The 20,371-nt window shown below is 44.2% G+C and overlaps 1 pseudogene; it reads right to left on the bottom strand.

Annotated features, from left to right (window-relative positions):
* Window positions 1-278: 278 nt before the first annotated feature.
* On the bottom strand, window positions 279-13,105 carry LOC123486826 (annotated as a pseudogene).
* Window positions 13,106-20,371: the final 7,266 nt, after the last annotated feature.

Here is a 20,371-nt window from a genome sequence, read left to right as displayed (position 1 = left end):
TTGTGAAGTGTTACATTGCCTGATAAACATGCATAGCACCTTATAGAGGTGCAGTTTTAAACCTTATGAGATATTATAGTAATGAACAAGAAGCTGTGATATATTGCAATTTCAGAATGTGTGGGGGACATGTAAAGTTGCGCCCCTGTGTGTGATAAAGAGGTCAGCCCCAAAGACAGTGATAGTGTATCTCATTGAGTTTATTAGATGATGTTATGGTCAGGCAATGAAGGAGAGAGAGTTTGAAAAGAAATATTGAGAAAATAGATATTGGTAGTCTATTGGATGATCTTGTGGTATGGGAAGAGGTAAGGCTCTGGGTAAATGAAGGAATGTCCATGATGGATGTAGCGGCCATCTTGGGCGAGGCGGGGAGGAAGGTCAGTTTGGACACTTCTCCGTAGGACGAACTGCCACACTCTTCCTCATCCCTCTCTCCGTTGCCATGACGACTCTGCTTGTCATCTCCAGGGGGGTCGCCCTCCTCCGGCCCAAAACCCACCACCTAGGTCGATGTTAGAGTACACACACACACAGCTCTTAAACATGGATTACATTGCTCACACACACACACACACACACACACACACACACACACACACACTTACATGTACACTGAGTTTTCTGCAGTTGTGTCCGCGGTGCTCCAGATACCAGGATACCAGCTCTGCTCTGGTCATCTGCTTCAGGGCCTCAATCTACTCACACACACACACACATAAGCACACAAACACACACACAGTCACACATGAAATACATGAAACGTCTGCAGCAACTACAGAAAATGTCAAATTCTGCACACACCAGAAAAACTGAAAAACGGAATTGTCCGGTGTGTGTGTGTATCTCACCTCTCTGTGAAGCCTGTTGAAAACATACTGCTGTGCTAGCACCTCGCCCAGTTCCTGTCCACCTCCTCTCCCAGGTGTGTGTCCTCACACTCCTTTAGCTTGACCAGCGCAGTCACCTGTACACACACACACCTTCAGCTTAACAAGTAAACTCATCTGTGTAAGACATATATACTCAGACACACACACACACCTGTGTGTTGAAGGCATCCTCAGTCAGAGCACTCAACTTCTCTCCAAAGGAAGACAGAAACTCCTCTATCTTCAACTCTACCAGCTCAGTACTGAAAGAGAGATGGAGAAAAGAGATGGAGAGAGAGAGATGGAGAGAGAGACAGAGAAAGACAGAGAGAGAGAGACAGAGAGAGAGAGAGAGAGAGAGACAGAGAGAGGCAGAGAGAGAGACAGAGAGAGCCCTCTGTCATTGCTTTAAGAGACAAGGCATTTACAGGTCCTAAGAGATAGTACTTCTAGCCTCAGGAAGGCCACATCAAAATCACTGCAGTCATTGGTGCATACAGTAAGTATGAGGATCTCACTTGAACTTGGTGGCCTGTGTTTCCACGGTGACGGAGAAGCCCAGGACTCCAGACGTGTTTCTGCAGGTTGGATAAACATGATACCTGGAGGAGAGAGAAGGAGAGAGAGGGTTAAGTTGACAGAGCCAATTGGAAGCTGGAGAGGGTTGAGACACTGGGACACCGAGGAAGGTTGGGCCACTGGGAAGGTTGGGACACTGAGGAAGGTTGGGACACTGACGAAGGTTGGGACACTGAGGAAGGTTGAGACACTGAGGAAGGGGGTTAACACTCCTACTCTTTCCATAGGTTCCATGGGCTATTTAGTCACCAGAGAGAGAGAGAGGAGTGAAAGACAGACACTGACCCTAGAGTCTCTTTGGTCCTGAGGAAGTCAAAGCAGGGCTCCTCCATGTGCATCTGGAACGACAACAATATCAACAACACAGAGGTCAGAGGAAGAAGGGATGAGGGGTTAGGGGATGAAAGGATGAATGGTTGTTGGTGTACTCACCACCAACAGCTCCATCAGTGTGTGTTCTCTGAGGTTCTTAGCACCAGACTGGAGAAAGAGAGAGAGAGAGAATAGAGTGAATGAATGACAGGCGAGTCATGAACAGATGAATTGTACCAGTGTGTGACTGTGTGTACCTGGTAGTAGACTGTGACCTCGGAGTTGGCGTCTCCCTTGTTCAGTGCTTTGACCTTACAGAGGTGCTGTTTCAGAGGCAGCTCTACCACTCTGAACAACACAGGGACCTTTGCTGGCAGCTTGGAGAACTGCAGCTTACTGACAGACAGACAGAGGACAGGGAGAGATTACAATAAAGATAGTTGTGTGTGTGTGTGTGTGTGTGTGTGTGTGTGTGTGTGTGTGTGTGTGTGTGTGTGTGCCTGCACGTGCATGCATGTGTGTATAAACTTACTCAGTGACGTACTGCAGGAACTGGATTGACTCCTGTAGAGAAAACAGATCACAACATCAGAAATTATACAAGAGGGTTTGGTGGAAAGGGTGTGTAATGTGTGTGTGTTCATGGTCCAGTCACCTGGCTAGTGAAGTTCCCCTGCACCAGTCCCTCTGCATAGAGCTGGGTCTTGAAGGTTCTGCTGAACTCCATCAGTTCTTCTACAGTCAAACCACCGTCTGTCAGCGCCTGGTACTTCTCTACCATGGACCAGCGACCATGCTCCAGGACCAACAACCGCACGTCCCTGAGAGTGTGTGTTTAGTGTGAGAGAGGGAGAGAGAGGGAAAGGGGAGAGAGGGAGGGGAGGGAGGGGGGAGGGGGAGGAGGGAGACGGAGATAGGAGAGGGGGGAGAGAGAGAGAGGGAGAGAGAGGGAGAGAGAGAGAGAGGAGGGAGGGAGGGGGGAGAGAGAGAGAGAGAGAGGAGGGAGGGGGGTGGGGGGGGTGGAGAGAGAAGAAAATGATGAGTTGGGACACACACATACAAACAGACCCCCCCACCCCCGCTGCACACACACGTGACGTACTTGCCCAGTTTCTCAGGTCGTATGAGGATGTTGAAGTAGGTCTTTTTGAGCTGCTCAGAGAACATACTGAAGACATCTTGACAGGCAGAGAAGTCAGCTAGATGGTCCAGGATCAGATGGAACAGGAGCTACAGAGGAGGAAGATACCAACACCACCATCATCATCATCGTGTGAGTGTGGTGCAGTGTGTGTGGTGTGGCGTGCGGTGCAGTGTGTCTGTGTCTAACTCACAGGCAGTTTGTGGTTGAAGCCTTTGACCTTGATAACCAGTCCGTGTTCTCCTACTGACAGCTTGTACTCCAGCTGGGCCACGTCAGCCTCGTAGGCTGGCTCTGCTAGGTTATGACCTAGTATGTTCACTAGCAGGTCAAATAACACCAGGCTAGGGAGGGGAGAGAGAGAGAGAGAGAGAGGGAGGGGTGAAAGAGAGAGGGGTGGGAGGGAGTGAGAGAGGGGGGAAGGGGGGTTGGGGATGAGAGAGAGTGGAGAGAGAGAGAGATAAGCAGAGAGAAACAGGATTCAAATACTGTGAAAAACTGTTCCTAGCTATGGCTGCATTCTCGAGAGGCTAACGATTTTAGCACAATCTCTACCTGTGAAACAATTGTTGGCTAATGGCTAACTATACCCTGGACTTACTTCTTGGCTGACTGCTGGATGACCGGAGAGATGAGATGGAAGCGGATGTACGCTGAAGGAGAGAGAGGAGACGTCAGATCAACGGAGAGAGAGGAGACATCAGATCAACGGAGAGAGAGTAGAAACGACAGATCAATGGAGGAGAGAGAGAATAAATGAAAGATCAATGTAATAGTATAGCTATTGACCATTTAAATTGTTCACTGTTAAAGCAAAACTCAACCCAAAAACTATCTTCTGGTATTTGTTTCATTAGTCCTTTGTCGATATAGTCCCAAAATGTTTTGCATGTCAGCAATCATGTTTTCAAGATATATAATCAAAATACAGAAATACAGCCGGTATGATGCATTTTGCCTGCTGTATTTCTCTATTTTGAAAGCTATAAACTGCTGACATGGAAAACATTTTGAACTATATCAACAATGGACTAATGAAACAAATACCAAAAAAACGTTTTGGGGTGGAATTTTCCTTTAAGAGAACATGTGGACATTGAGGCAAGATTGTTTAAAAAACTAACTACTTTATAACACACACACACACACACTAGGGCTGGCACAATTACCATATGGATGAAAACCATCACGAAAATAAAATAACCGTGATACATTTTGTTTTTGGGGAACGAACAGCTGACTGAAGAAGGGACGGCCTGGAATTTGTGCGGTTGAGTCCATTTCTGCGGTAACATGTACTCTAAACAACATGATGAAACTTTGTTGCTCCTAGTTGAAACAAGCAAGGTGTTGGTTGTAGCAAATGAGTCTTCGGTTGCCTAGGCAGCAGCAGGACACATGAATAGAACGGGCTTGGAACCATAGAATTATGAATTAGAATAATAATTTTATAGGATCTCTATACTTGGAACCTCTAACTCTGGCAATTTGACTGGTAAACTCATGGGTACATTCGCAATGGCTGTATTGTGATGTAATAATGTCCATGGTAATGTAGAATGTTGATTCAAATGATAACTGATGTGGCTCTTGTAATGACATTTATTTTTTTGTAATGTCAGTTGAGTTGAATCAAAGATTTTTGATTATATTGACAAGATAGTGGAGTGACCGCTCTAACAATAGAAATACATGTCCTCAAAGTTGGAAGGCGTTCAGGTGGGACCATTCTAGCCAATGAGAGGGCAGGTACGTGTGTGAACAACAGGCACAACTCTGATATAAAGTTGTTCCTGCTTTTAATTCCTGCTTTGCTCCTGTGGGTACTCTCGCAATGGCTGCCAGTCCACCCATTATGCCATCAGTGACTTGAATGGGGACACCCATTCTATTAAAAAAAAAATACTATTCCAACAATTATTACAGAGACTGTGTCATTTGGCTGGCCAATTACCGTCATCCAAAATTCCATGACCGTCACAGCCCTAACACACACACACCTTTGGGTATGTTGAACTTGTTGTCCTTCTTGTACCAGAGACATCCTCGGTCACTGGCAGCTACTCTGACTGGCAACTCAGTATCAGGACAGTCAGACTGCTTCAGGCTGAAATCAGTCGCTGGAAGGAAGACACACAAAATAAACACATTAGGAATGTTCACAACACACACACACACACACATACACACACATACATACACACACACTCACCGATGAACTTGTTCTCAACAGGGAGGTGCAGGTCAGAGTTGTGCTCAAAGTCTCTGTTCCAGCGCTCTCTCCACTCCTGCTGGATTTCTGGACAGAGAGTAGACACCTATCAGGACACTCTCTTTCTCTACATGTTGGGACCATGTTGATATGATCTGGTCCTCAAATAATGCAAACACAAACAGTGCCTTCAGAAAGTATAGAAACAGCAGAGGGAGTACCCCCCTATCCACATCGACGGGACAGCAGTGGAGAAGGTGGAACGTTTGAAGTTCCTCGGCGTACATATCACTGACAATCTGAAATGGTCCACCCACTCAGACAGTGTGGTGAAGAAGGCGCAACAGCGTCTCTTCAACCTCAGGAGGCTGAAGAAATTTGGCCTGTCACCTAAAACCCTCACAAACTTTTACAGATTCACAATTGAGAGCATCCTGTCGGGCTGTATCACCACCTGGTACGGCAACTGCACCGCCCACAACCGCAGGGCTCTCCAGAGGGTGGTGCGGTCTGCACAACGCATCACCGGGGGCAAACTCCCTGCCCTCCAGGACACCTACAGCACCCGATGTCACAGGAAGGCCAAAAAGATAATCAAGAACAACTACCACCCGAGCCACGACCTGTTCACCCCACTATCATCCAGAAGGCGAGGTCAGTACAGGTGCATCAAAGCTGGGACCGAGAGACTGAAAAACAGCTTATATCTCAAGGCCATCAGACTGTTAAACAGCCATCACTAGCACAGAGAGGATGCTGCCTACATACAGACTTCAAAATCACTGGCCACTTTCATAAATGGAACACTAGTCACTTTAATAATGTTTGATGATTTATTTTGATTTTCCCATGATGTCAAGCAAAGAGGCACTGAGTTTGAAGGTAGGCCTTGAAATACATCCACAGGTACACCTCCAATTGACTCAAATTATGTCAATTAGCCTATCAGAAGCTTCTAAAGCCATGACATCATTTTCTGGAATTTTCCAAGCTGTTTAAAGGCACAGTCAACTTAGTGTATGTAAACTTCTGACCCACTGGAATTGTGATATAGTGAATTCTAAGTAATTACTTGTGTCATGCACAAAGTAGATGTTCTAACCGACTTGCCAAAACTATAGTTTTTTAACAAGACATTTCTGGAGTGGTTGAAACACAAGTTTTAATGACTCCAACCTAAGTGTATGTAAACTTCCAACTTCAACTGTATCTGTAAGGTCCCTCAGTCGAGCAGTACATTTCAAGCACAGATTCAACCACAAAGCCCAGGATGGTTTTCCAATGCCTCGCAAAGAAGGGCACCATTGGTTAAAAATAAAAAATAAACAGAGTTTAATGGCTGTGATAGGAGAAAACTGAGGATGGATCAACAACATTGTAGTTACTCCACAATACTAACCTAAATGACAGAGTGAAAAGAAGGAAGCCTGTACAGAATACAGAATATTCTAAAACATGCATCCTGTTTCCAGTAAGGCATTAAAGTAAAACTGCAATGTGGCAATGAAATAAACGTTATGTCCTGAATACAAAGTGTTATGTTTGGGCCGAATCCAACACATCACTGAGTACCACTCTTCATATTTTCAAGCATGGTGGTGGCTGCAACATGTTATTGGTATGCTTGTCATCGGCATGACTAGGATAAAAAGTAACGGAATAGAGCTAAGCACAGGCAAAATCCTAGAGACACCTTTCAGGAGGACAATAACCTAAAACACAAGGCCAAATATACACTGGAGTTGCTTACCAAGACGACATTGAATGTTCCTGAGTGGCCTAGTTACAGTTTTGACTTAAATCGGCTTGAAAATCTGTGGCAAGACTTGAAAATGGCTGTCTAGCAATGATCAACAAACAACTTGACAGAGCTTGAAGAATTTAAAAAAGAATAATGTGCAAATATTGTACAATCCACGTGTACAAAGCTCTTAGAGACTTACCCAGAAAGACTCACAGCTGTAATCGCTGCTAGAATTGATTCTAACATGTATTGACTCAGGGGTGTGAATACTTCTGTAAATTAGATATTTCTGTACTTCATTTTCAATACATTTCTAAAATTTCTAAAAACATGTTTTCAGTTTGTCATTATGGGGTATTGTGTGTAGATGGGTGAGAGATGTTTTATGTATTTAATCCATTTTGAATTCAGGCTGTAACACAACAAAATGTGGAATAAGTCAAGGGGTATGAATACTTTCTGAAGCCACTGTAGTAGGCCCGTGTAAGTGTGTGTGTGTGTGTGTCTCACCCTCTACGCTATAGTGTGTCCCAAACCATTTCTCCCTGAGGGGACAGTGGCCTTCATGGTCTGGAGAGAGCAGCAACAGGTTGGATCTGTCTGGAGTCAGCAAGGACAGGGCCGCACTGATCACCTACACACACACACACACACACTATAAATACTTTATTTGAACACACACTATAAATACTTTATTTGAATCAACAAATCACATTACATTCAAGAAGGATTCAAACATTTCAAAGGTCTTTGTGTGCATGGACACTTAAGGACACAGAAAGCACCTTCTCTAAACAGCACACACACACACACCAGGTTAGCTTAGTAAGCAAGGTTAAGGGCCGCAACGATCACCTAAACACACACACACCGTACCTCAGGTGAATACTGGAACATGAGCTGGTCTCCGGTGAGGAAGTCTTCTTTAGGAAACAGCTGCATGTTCTCACAGATATCCTCCACGTACTCTATAGGGTCAGTCTGAAACACACAGGAGTGCATCGGTTGGTTGGGTGCATTCATTCCTGTACTTGTAGATAGGAGGAGAATGCATTAAAAACAGAGGACCTATAGAACCTAGTATTTACCTGTTCCTGGTAGTGAAACTCATTGGCTTCAATCTTTTGAATCTCCTCGTAGATCCTACAAACATAGAGCGAGAGAGAGTGATAGGCATAGAGGCAGAGAGAGGGAGGGAGAGCGAGAGAGAGAGAGAGAGAGAGAGATACTCATATACTGTATAAATAGACAACATATTCTGCATTTCACATGCCTATAGTGAAGCCCTAAACACACAGACCCGTGTAGCTCAGTTGGTAGAGCATGGCGCTTGCAACGCCAGGGTTGTGGGTTTGATTCCCACGGGGGGCCAGTATGAAAAAAAAATGAAAAAAGATGTAAGTCGCTCTGGATAAGAGCGTCTGCTAAATGACTAAAATGTAAAATGTACCTTTGTTGGGGGCCCAGGCTCTGCAGCATCTTGAGGTACTGGAAGACCAGGTGAGCCACCTGTAGAGAAACACAGATAATGTGTGTGTACGTTTTACTATACTTGTGAGTACCAAAAGTGCTCACAAGAATAGTAAGCCAACTAAAATTCAGAGAAGTGAGGACATTTTGCCAGTACTCACTTGTAAAAATACTACTTTAGGCTTAGGTTTATAATTAGGGTTAGGGTTATAATTAGGGTAAGGGTTAGGTTTAGGAAAAATAGGATGTTGAATGGGAATCAATTGTTGGTCCCCAAAAAGATATACTCACAAGTATAGTAAGACATAGCTGTGTGTGTGTGTGTGTGTTTGCGTGTACCAACCTGGTAGAAGTTTTGGAATCCTTCGTCAGTGAGTGTGATGGAGATGGAGAAGATGGAGTAGGTAGAGTTCTGGTCAAAGCCTGTTTCACTGTTCCCTCCAAACAGAGCCATGGCCCAGCACCTACACACACGCACACACAGCTCAGCACACCTAAGTACAGTTACCACATAAACATAGCTGTAAAGCGGTGCATTATGGGTTATGTAGTCCTGTCTACTGTAGTTCTGACTCACTTCCTCCTGAGAATTGATAGGATGCTGCCTGTGCCCTCATGACCAATCAGCCAAGAGATGTAGTGGAGAGGCTTCACCCTGAGAGAGACAGAGACAGAGAGAGAGCGGGATGTGGTGGGGCAGAGAGAGAGAGAGACGGAGAGAGGCAGAGACAGAGAGGCTGAGAGAGAGGTGCATCATCAACTGTAGTATCTCTCAACTGTAGTTCCTGTGGATGTAGCAGCTGAGGGTTAACAACCTGTAGCAGTGTATATGTGGTACCTAGAGTATTTAGAACCTAGTTATCTGTAGTAGATGTATTATCTGTAGCTGTATTATCTGTAGTAGCTGTATTATGTGTAGTAGCTATATTATCTGTAATAGCTGTATTATCTGTAGTAGCTGTATTATCTGTAGTAGCTGTATTATCTGTTGTAGCTGTATTATCTGTAATAGCTGTATTATCTGCAGTAGCTGTATTATCAGTAGCTGTATTATCTGTAGTAGCTGTATTACATAGCTGTATTATATGTAGTAGCTGTATTATCTGTAGTAGCTGTATTATCTGTAGTAGCTGTATTATCAGTAGCTGTATTATCTGCAGTAGCTGTATTATCAGTAGCTGTATTATCTGTAGTAGCTGTATTATATGTAGTAGCTGTATTATCTGTAGTAGCTGTATTATATGTAGTAGCTATATTATCTGTAATAGCTGTATTATCTGTAGTAGCTATATTACATAGCTGTATTATCTGTAGTAGCTATATTACATAGCTGTATTATCTGTAGTAGCTATATTACATAGCTGTATTATCTGTAGTAGCTGTATTATATAGCTGTATTATCTGTAGTAGATGTATTATCTGTAGTAGCTATATTATCTGTATTATCTGTATTATCTGTAGTAGATGTATTATCTGTAGTAGCTGTATTATCTGTAGTAGCTGTATTATCTGTAGTAGCTGTATTATCTGTAGTAGCTGTATTATCTGTAGTAGCTGTATTATCTGTAGTAGCTGTATTATCTGTAGTAGCTGTATTATCTGTAGTAGCTGTATTATATTTAGTAGCTGTGTTATATGTAGTAGCTGTACTATCTGTAGTAGCTGTTATCTGTAGCTGTGTTTCTTACCTGTAGTGTTTCTCCTGAGGAGGCAGGGACCAGGTGATGGTCAGAGCATGGACCTTCCTCACAGGAACCACTGAAACACACACACACACAGCATTGAGATGAATTGAACTGAAGCTGTACGGTGCTAATGGAGATCAGGAGATAATTCTGTACAAGTCAGCTCAATGGAGCAGGTGTTCCTACCTCTGTAGAGCTTGTTGAAGGCTGAGTATCAAAGGGATCCAGCAATTCAGAGAAGTCCGGCTTGGGCTGAGCACTGAGGAACAGGGTTCAGTAAGTGTTTGCTAAATGGCCATATTATAATATGAATGGTTGAATGGTGAGGGATTTATGTACAGCTGAGACTCACTTGTTGGGCACTCCACTGAAGATCTCCCTCACCCACTCCTCCAGAGTGTCCAGCTTCTCTACACACACACACAAACCGACAGAGGACAACAGAGTTACATGTGTGACTGCACGGCCGGGTCGTGTGTGTGTGTGTGTGTGTGTGTGTGTGTGTGTGTGTGTGTGTGTGTGTGTGTGTGTGTGTGTCACCTTTAGACTGCACAGCCAGGGTCATGTAGTGGGCAGAGTAATGTCTCTTCCAGAAGGAGCGGAGCCTCTTGTAAACATTGATCTTCTTTTTCCTGGGCTCTGTCTTCAGAGTCTGGGCGTTACCTGGGGAAACCATGACAACAGCTCAGTCACATACCACCATAACACAACATCTGTCTCGTTTACACATGGCAACACAGTAGTCAGAGTAGTTAGTCTGTGTGTATGTGTGTGTATTTGTGTGGTGTGTGTGTGCCTCTCCTCACAGTGCTATTGTCTCCAGAAGGCCAGGGCTGAAAGGGGTTTGTCAGGAGTCTAAACTAGTCCTGCCAGTATAGTAATACTTACAATATATTTCAACACAACACAGAAGATGCAACCCAAAAGCTCTCTCTCTCTGGGTAGTGAACTAGTCCAACAGGTAGTGAACTAGTCCAACAGGTAGTGAACTAGTCCAACAGGTAGTGAACTAGTCCAACAGGTAGTGAACTAGTCCAACAGGTAGTGAACTAGTCCAACAGGTGCAGTAACATAACAACACAGAGGATGCAACCTGAATGTTACGACTCTACAGCCCCCCTTCTCTGTTCCTCCCTAGCCCTTCTGCCTCTTTCTGATCATTCTCTCTCCTCCTCTCCTCAATCCTCTCCCCTCAATATTCCATTGTCTCATTCTCTCTTCTCCAGTTCTACACACCCTGTCTCTTACTGCCGATATCTCAACCACAGTAAACGACTTGTAGTCCTACAGAGCGTTGTATAGATTGATCACATCTCTAAACTACAACACAGGGACGGCTCTCCAGACTAACCAGGAGCCTCTAATTAACAGAAGGTAAACAAAGACAAACATATGAAATTGTGTGTATGTGTCTGTCCTCACCCCAGCAGAACTTCCCCATGGGGTGACCTGGTTTCGCTAGACTCCCAAACAACATCTCTTTCCTGTGAGAGTCAGACGGCTTGGCCAGTTGGTACTCTGAGAAAGTGAGAAGGGAACAGGATACTACATAACCAGTGCATAAGGTCTGAATAAGGTCAACAACAACAGCAACAATTTCCCAGAATGCTTCTCACCGGAGTCGACAGCTTCCACCTCCCTGTCGATGGCATCTCGGATCATCAGAGGACAGATGAAGAACTGGGCCCATCTGGAGAAAGCCAATCACAGACAGGTACAGAGACAGAGGGACCAATCAGAGACATGGATAGAATCAGATAGACCAATCCGAATCAAGAGACAAGACACAGAGACTATAATGATGGTGTGTTGCTGACCTGTCCAGAGCCTCTCTGAATTTCTTTCTCTGGACGTCGAACTGAAGACGGTTCTCTCACAGTCCGTGGAGGCGTTGTCGCTGCCCCCATGTTTCTTCCAGGAAGGCATCGAAACCATTCTCTGATGGGTACTTCTCACTGCCCATGAACACCACTACAGGAGGAGGAGAGGAGAGAGGGAGGAGAGGAAAGTATTTTGATATCCCCTCGTGTCACAAACACAGCATTGCATCAGATTTATCACAACAAAACAAACAATCTCATCCTTAAGGGTCAGGGGTCATCATACTCACTGTGTTCCAGGAAGTGGGCAAGGCCTGGGAGGTCATTGGGGTCACTGAAGCTGCCAACACCCACACACAGCGCTGCTGCAGACTGACACACACACACACACACACACATAAACAAACAATCAAACAATAATCAATATCCTTATTACTATTGCTGCTAATGCGCTATTATTTCCTGTTCAGGTCACTCTGGGCCCTAATCTCCAGCTCTCCCTCTCACCTGTTTCTCTGAGTGTCCCTTCTTCCTCTTCCCTCCATCCTCGTCATCCTCAAAGTCACTGTCCTTGTCATCCTCCTCTTCGTCAGACTCTTCCTCTGTTCCCTCTCCTGAGTCTTCTTCCTCCTCTTCCTCCTCCCCCAGTTCCTCCTCCTCCTCTTCCTCTGATTCGTCATCTCCAGAGGAGGCGGGACCAGTGAAATCTGAAATGAGCAGAACTCGAAGCCCATTGGTCAGCTCGATGTACCTGTGGGAGGGGTTAGACAGAGGTAAACACTATTCTCTTATTCTAAGATGCTGACACAACCACACACACACAGTTTGGCCCTCCAGCTGTTTACTGTTTACTGTGTGCTTCAGTTGGTTTTAAATGACAGCAGGATGTCCTGTTTACACCGCTCCTTGGCCTACATGTGACCTGTTACGCCACGAGACACCCCGCAGAGTCTCACAGACAGACAGAAATTCAGATGGAAAGAGAGCCAGAAAGACAAACACAGTCTCACACACACACACAGTCTCTCTCACACACACACGTTGGTGTGTAAGGTAAACTTTGATGTTACCTGTACTGTTTGGGGTCACTAGGGGACTTGATGATCTCTGGGTCTCCAGTGTTCTCCTCTCCTCCTCCATCCCCTGCTTCCTGTACTTGGACCCTTGGCTCTTGCTCAGCCTCTCTTTCTCCTCCTCTTTCCTCCCCTCGGCCCGGTCCGGTATTAGAGCCACTGGCCGAGGCACTTCTGGACTTGTTGGTCTGTGGCATTCTGACGCGATGACACTCTGGTACTGTGGGCGACAACACGAGCCACGGTGAATGGGACACTGGGAAACCAATAGGCCTACTCTATAGACAGGTTATTCAACTCCAGGTCTAGAGGGACTCTTCTCTGCTTGGAAGTTAATTGACTGATTCATGTGACTGATTGGACAGAGTCCACTCACCTTGTGTGCCAGGTCTGACTCAGTCCCTGATTGGCAGGGAAGGATGACAACCAAAGGGCTTTGGGCCCTGCAAGTCTGGAGCTGAATAGCCCTGCTCTACTGGCCAACACTGTGACACAGCGCGTCACTCTAAGGACAGCAATGGTGATGGGCTGGATTTAAATTAATTTAAAAGGATTGCTTAAGCCAGGCTACCCTGCGAATATTTTATTTTAATGACATGTCTGTCAAGAAGTGCAATAAATGACAGTGATTGAAAGTAAGACTCTGTGAAGCAAACATCTATTTATTCGTTTGACTCAGCTGTCAAAATCTTATGATCATGCCAGTCAACAGATGCAATGACCAGTTCACGCCCAAGCAGAGGGAGATAGAGAGGGAGGGTGAGAGGGGAGGGATGAGGCGACAATACATCCTATTCACCCAACGCCTGCCTGGTTTGTTCGCCCGTATTCAGCTGTGTGTCACAAAAAAAAAAAAAAACTGTCCCCCAGTGCCTTACACACACCTTCCCCGCTCGACTCACTGCGGGCTTTATATAGGCTCAGTCAGCACTGCAAGTCAGACAACTTATACCGGCTAGTAGCAAACTACAGCAAGCGAGACATCGGTTACAAAATGGCAATAAAATGTAAGATACAGTAACACACAGCTGGCAGGCTACAGGCTACTTCCCATGATCGACCGACAACGTCTATCAAAAAGCCTTAACGTTTCTAGGCTAGCGACTCACAAAATACGTGTCAAAACCCCGCCCAACTTCTACTCAAACGTATACTTCAAATTGGCTCTATGTCCTAGAAATGACACGTATGCTTGGTCAAATTTGACAGCTAAAGAAATAGCGTTGGCCCCGGCGATGTTTCCATACCTTGCTTCTTGTAATCAGGGGGGCACCTAATGTTTCCCGTAGGTGATCCTTTTGCAATAAGGAGCGCCTTGATTCGTCGAAAACTAAGAGCATTTCAACATTACAATATTTGATTGCTCCGAAAAGGCAGACACACCCAGGGGCGTGATTACGGGAACTTTGAACCATCGTGATTGGGCAGAAATACGCGACATGTGGGAACTTCTCTACTCTTCACATTGTGGTTACATTGTGCAGCAACACGCGACTGTTTGTTCTACGTTGTAACTAACAAGTACTGTAGCACTACCAGCAACAACCAAATGGAAAATGTCGCCAAAGTTGTCTGGAAGGACCGAACACTTACCACAGTCCTGCGCTACAGCAATCCATAATGAGTTTATATTTTTCGCACTCATTCATTGCACCGTAATAAAAACAACATCGAGGTAGTTACATCATTGTTGGCTTGTCCATGGATAGGCTTGAGATAGGCTACTGTACATTGTGATGCAGAAGATACAGTAGAATACAAGTGATACGTTCTATTGAATTGCTTCCTAAATTCCAAACCTTCCAGAGGTAGTGTTTAGCCGCTAGGGGTAGGCGACTACAGGGCAGATATTGATAGAGCTTGTCTGTTGATGGTCTGTAGGCTTACAGTTTAATGAGTGACTGCTTAAGACATGACCTTGCTTTTGGGCCGTTTTCCAGAGACACAGATTACACTCTCATTCTCCTGAACAGACTGAAGACTAATAGATAATGTGCTGAATATCCTGATAATGACTAATGAAACCACAGACTTCAGTCTGTTTAATGCAGGACCAGGCCAGGAGGATTCAACAATACTTTTAAAAAATACAGCCTACTCTATTCTACTCTATGTAATTCTATGCTATTTATTTATATTATATTTGTCTCTCTGCCTGCGTGTGCTTGTGTGTGCGTGCGTACGTGTGTACATGTGTGTGTACTTAGTCTGACTTTAGATTCTAAGGGCCAAGGTTCCCCAGGCAACTGATTAAAACCCTAATTAAAGCAGGAGGTTTAATTAATTAGCTGGTGTGTGTGTGTGTGTGTGTGTGTGTGTGTGTGTGTGTGTGTGTGTGTGTGTGTGTGTGTGTGTGTGTGTTCCAGAACCAAATGCAAGAGACTAGAGGTGAGTACAAGCCAGAGCAGGGTGTGTTGTCTCTGGCTGGGTACAGTCCACAGAAGAGGAGGTATGGTAAGAAAGAAAGAAGAGGTATTTGTCAGGGTTAACAGTGCAGAGGAAAGGACAAAAAAGAGGAAGAGAAGAGAGGGACGTAATGCACTCCATTTCAGTGCTGGACAGCTCTTAACATAGATAGCAGCTGAGTATAAATAGACTACCTATTTTAGATGCTCCTCCAACAGTCTAAAAGTACACTCACACACACAGTGCACAGCTCTACCCCCAGAGAATAGACGGAGGTATCTGATTAGCATCTCTGTTGGCTTCCCTTTATGATTTATGATTTTTATTAGGATCCCCATTAGGCGACGCCAATGGCGACAGCTAGTCTTCCTGGGGTCTGACACATAACAAAAAAAGACATTACAGACAAAAATACTTTACAATTTACATATATTTAAAACATGAACATAGACATTACAGACTTATAAATAAATAAATATTTAAAAAACGACAACTAAAGTGTGCGTTTGTCTATCAGTTATACATACATGTCAGTACATACACATAAACATTTGGTCACATGGGGAGTGGTGTTGTGATGTGAGGGAGTTGCTTTATTTGTTTTTTGAAATCAGGTTTGCTGTTCAGTTGCGCTATATGAGAAAAAAAGAATCTCTCCTCTGCTTTGAGCCAAGAGAGACCGACATGCATACTGTTGACATTGACATCTGGGTACATTGAAGGGCATGACGTGTTGCTCTGTTCTGGGCCAGCTGCAGCTTTTCTAGGTCCTTCTTTGCAGCATTTGACCATCTCACTGGGCAATAGTCACGATTAAATCAAACTAGAGGCTGCAGAACTTGTTTGGTCGACTGTGGTGTTGAAAATGCTGATCATCTCTTTATCACAGACATACCTCTCCACATCTTTACAACAATTGAATCAATATGCCTTGACATTGACAATTTACAGTCTAACTCTTTGTTTAGGTTGCAGTGATTTCACTAGCTGTGGTTGCTGACAATATAATGTTGAAATCATCAGCATACATAGACCCACAGGTTTTGTTTAATGCCATTAGTAAATATAGAGAACAGTAAAAGGAACAAGACAGCTGCCTTGAATACCACACTACATGTTTTACATTAGAGAAGCTTCCATTAAAGAAGCCCCTCTGTGTTATATTGGATAGATAGCTCTCAACCCATGATATGGTAGATGTAAAGCCATGACAATTTCTTTCAGGAGATCATCAGTCATTTGTGTCAGTGCAGTACACGTTGAGTGCCCTTCTCATGTTGAGTGCCCTGTATTGTAATAGAGTAGTGGCCGGAGGGCACACAGTTAATGTATTGTGAAATCCGTTGTAAAATGTATTTTAATGTTTAAAAATGGTATTATAATGTACAGTTGAAGTCGGAGGTTTACATACACTTAGGTTGGAGTCATTAAAACCTCGTTTTTTCAACCACTCCCACAAATGTCTTGTTAACAAACTATAGTTTTCGGCAAGTCGGTTAGAGACATCTACTTTGTGCATGACACAAGTCATTTTTCCAACAATTGTTTACAGACAGATTATTTCACTTATAATTCACTGTATCACAATTCCAGTGCATCAGAAGTTTACATACACGCTAAGTTGACTGTGCCTTTAAACAGCTTGGAAAATTCCACAAAATGATGTCATGGCATTAGAAGCTTCTGATAGGCTCGAATTGACATACTTTGAGTCAATTGGAGGTGTACCATGTGGATGTATTTCAAGGCCTACCTTCAAACTCAGTGCCTCTTTGCTTGACATCATGGGAGGAAAATCAAAATAAATCAGCCAAGACTCAGATAAAAAATTGTAGACCTCCACAAGTCTAGTTCATCCTTGGGGAGCAATTTCCAAACGCCTGAAGGTACCACGTTCATCTGTACAAACAATAGTACGCAAGTATAAACACCATGGGACCACGCTGCCGTCATACCGCTCAGAAAGGAGAAGCGTTCTGTCTCCTAGAGATGAACATACTTTGGTGCAAAAAGTGCAAATCAATCCCAGAACAACAGCAAAGGACCTTGTGAAGATGCTGGAGGAAACAGGTACACAAGTATCTATATTCACAGTAAAACAAGTCCTATATCGATAACCTGAAAGACCGCTCAGCAAGGAAGAAGCCACTGCTCCAAAACCACAATGAAAAAAGCCAGACTACGGTTTGCAACTGCACATGGGGACAAAGATCAAACTTTTTGGAGAAATGTCCTCTGGTCTGATGAAACAAAAATAGAACTGTTTGGCCATAATGACCATCGTTATGTTTGGAGGAAAAAGGTGGTTCGCCTTGCAAACCGAAGAACACCATCCCAACCGTGAAGCACGGGGGTGGCAGCATCATGCTTTGGGGGTGCTTTGCTGCAGGAGGGACTGGTGCACTTCACAAAATAGATGGCATCACGAGGAAGGAAAATTATGTGGATATATTGAAGCAACATCTCAAGACATCAGTCAGGAAGTTAAAGCTTGGTGCAAATGGGTCTTCCAAATGGACAATGACCCCAAGCATACTTCCAAAGTTGTGGCAAAATGGCTTAAGGACAACAAAAGCAAGGAATTGGAGTGGCCATCACAAAGCCCTGACCTCAATCCTATAGAATCCTATTTGGGCAGAAATGAAAAAAAGCGTGTGCGAGAAGGAGGCCTACAAATTCAAGACGCTCAGTTACACCAGCTCTGTCAGGCGGAATGGGACAAAATTCACCCAACTTATTGTGGAAGCTTGTGGAAGGCTACCCAAAATGTTTGACCCAAGTTAAATAATTTAAAGGCAACGCTACCAAATACTAATTGAGTGTAGTAAACTTCTGACCCACTGGGAATGTGATGAAAGAAATACAAGCTGAAATAAATCATTATCTCTACTATTATTCTGACATTTCACATTCTTAAAATAAAGTGGTGATCATAACTGACCTAAGACAGGGAAATTGTACTAGGATTAAATGTCAGGAATTGTGAAAAACTGAGTTTAAATGTATTTGACTAAAGTGAATGTAAACTTCTGATTTCAACTGTATACTACTGCCTTCATTTTTGCTGGACCCCAGGAAGAGTAGTTGCTGCCTTGGCAGCAGATAATGGGGATCCATAATAAATACAAATACATATAAGCATGCTGAAAGTCTGTTGTTCAATTGGTCACATTGAAGTAGCATTGTATCTGGTCAAACACAATTTTTCCAAAGGTTTGTTAAGAGCCAGCAGCAAGCTGATTGGTCGGCTTTAGAACCAGTAAATGGCACTTTGTCCTTAATTTGGGGACACTGAGTGTTTAAAAAAAAAAAAAGGATTCTGTCTTACAATTTGCCCCTAACCACAGATCTAGGATCAGATTACTGTGTACTCCAATCGTAACCTGAACCACCTGGGGGATCAATGCATACAGTTCATTTGGAAAGTATTCAGACCCCCTTGACTTTTTCCACATTTTGTTATGTTACAGCCTTATTCTAAAATGTATTAAATTGTTTCCCCCCTCATCAATCTACACAATACCCCATTATGACAATTCAAAAACTGTTTTTGAATTGTTTGCAAATGTTCTGTAAATAAAATAAAACAACTGAAATATAACATTTACATAAGTATTCAGACCCTTTACTCAGTACTTTGTTGAAGCACCTTTGGCAGCGATTACAGCCTCGGAGTCTTCTTGGGCATGACACTACAAGCTTGGCACACCACTGCATTTGGGGAGTTTCTCCCATTCTTCTCCTGCAGATCCTCTCAAGCTTTGTCCAGGTTGGATGGGGAGCGTTAGCTGCACAGCTATTGTCAGGTCTCTCCAGAGATGTTCAATCGGGTTCAAGTCCGGACTCTGGCTGGGCCACTCAAGGACATTCAGAGACTTGTCCCAAGCCACTCCTGCGTTTTCTTGTCTGTGGCTTAGGTCGTTGTGCCTGTTGGAAGGCGAACCTTCACCCCCAGTCTGAGGTCCTGGTGCAGGTTTCATCAAGGATCTCTCTGTACATTTCTCAGTTCATCTTTCCCTCAATCCTGACTAGTCTCCCAGTCCCTGCCGCTGAGAAAAAACATCCAACAGCATGATGCTGCCACCGTCATGTTTCACCAAAGGAATGGGTGCGTTTTCCTCCAGACGTGACGCTTGGCATGCAGGCCAAAGAGTTCAATCTTGGTTTCATGGTCTGAGTGTCCTTTAGGTGCCTTTTGGCAAACTCAGGCGGGCTGTCATGTGTCCTTTTACTGAGGAGTGGCTTCCTCGCCATCCACTCTACCATAAAGGCCTGACTTGGTGGGTGCTGCGGGATAGTTATCCTCCTGGAAGGTTTCTCCCATCTTTTTTTAACCTTTATTTAACTAGGCAAGTCAGTTAAGAACAAATTCTCTATTTACAATGACGCCTACTCCGCCAAACCTAACCCGGACGACGCTGGGCTAATTGTGCGCCGCCCTACGGGACTCCCAATCACGGCCGGTTAATGATAGAGCCTGAAACAAACCAGGGTCTGTAGTGACGCCTCTAGTACTGAGATGCAGTGCCTTAGACCACTGCGTCACTCGGGAGCCATCTCCACAGAGGAACTCCTGGAGCTCATTCAGAGGGACCATCGGGTTCTTGGTCACCTCCCCTGACAAAGGACTTTTCCCCCGATTGCTCAGTTTGGCCCAAGGCGGCCAACTCTAGGAAGAGTCTTGGTGGTTCCAAACTTCTTCCATTTAAGAATGATGGAGGCCACTGTGTTTTTTTGGGGACCTTCAATGCTGCAGAAATGTTTTGGTACCCTTCCCCAGATCTGTGCCTCGACACAATCCTGTCTTGGAGCTCTACGGACAATTCCTTCGACCTCGTGGCTTGGTTTTTTGCTCTGACATGCACTGTCAACTGTGGGACCTTTATACATACAGATGTGCCCTTTCCAAATCATGTACCAATCAATTGAATTTCAACCACAGGTGGACTCCCAATCAAGTTGTAGAAACATCTCAAGGATGATCAATGGAAACAGGATCCACCTTCGAGTCTCATAACAAAGGGTCTGGAATACTTATGTAAATAAGATATCTGTTT

Source organism: Coregonus clupeaformis, unplaced genomic scaffold, assembly GCF_020615455.1.
Source record: "Coregonus clupeaformis isolate EN_2021a unplaced genomic scaffold, ASM2061545v1 scaf1325, whole genome shotgun sequence".
Taxonomy (NCBI): Eukaryota; Metazoa; Chordata; class Actinopteri; order Salmoniformes; family Salmonidae; genus Coregonus; species Coregonus clupeaformis.
The sequence above is the reverse complement of the archived record's forward strand: the minus strand, read 5'-3'. Positions and strand labels throughout refer to the sequence as shown.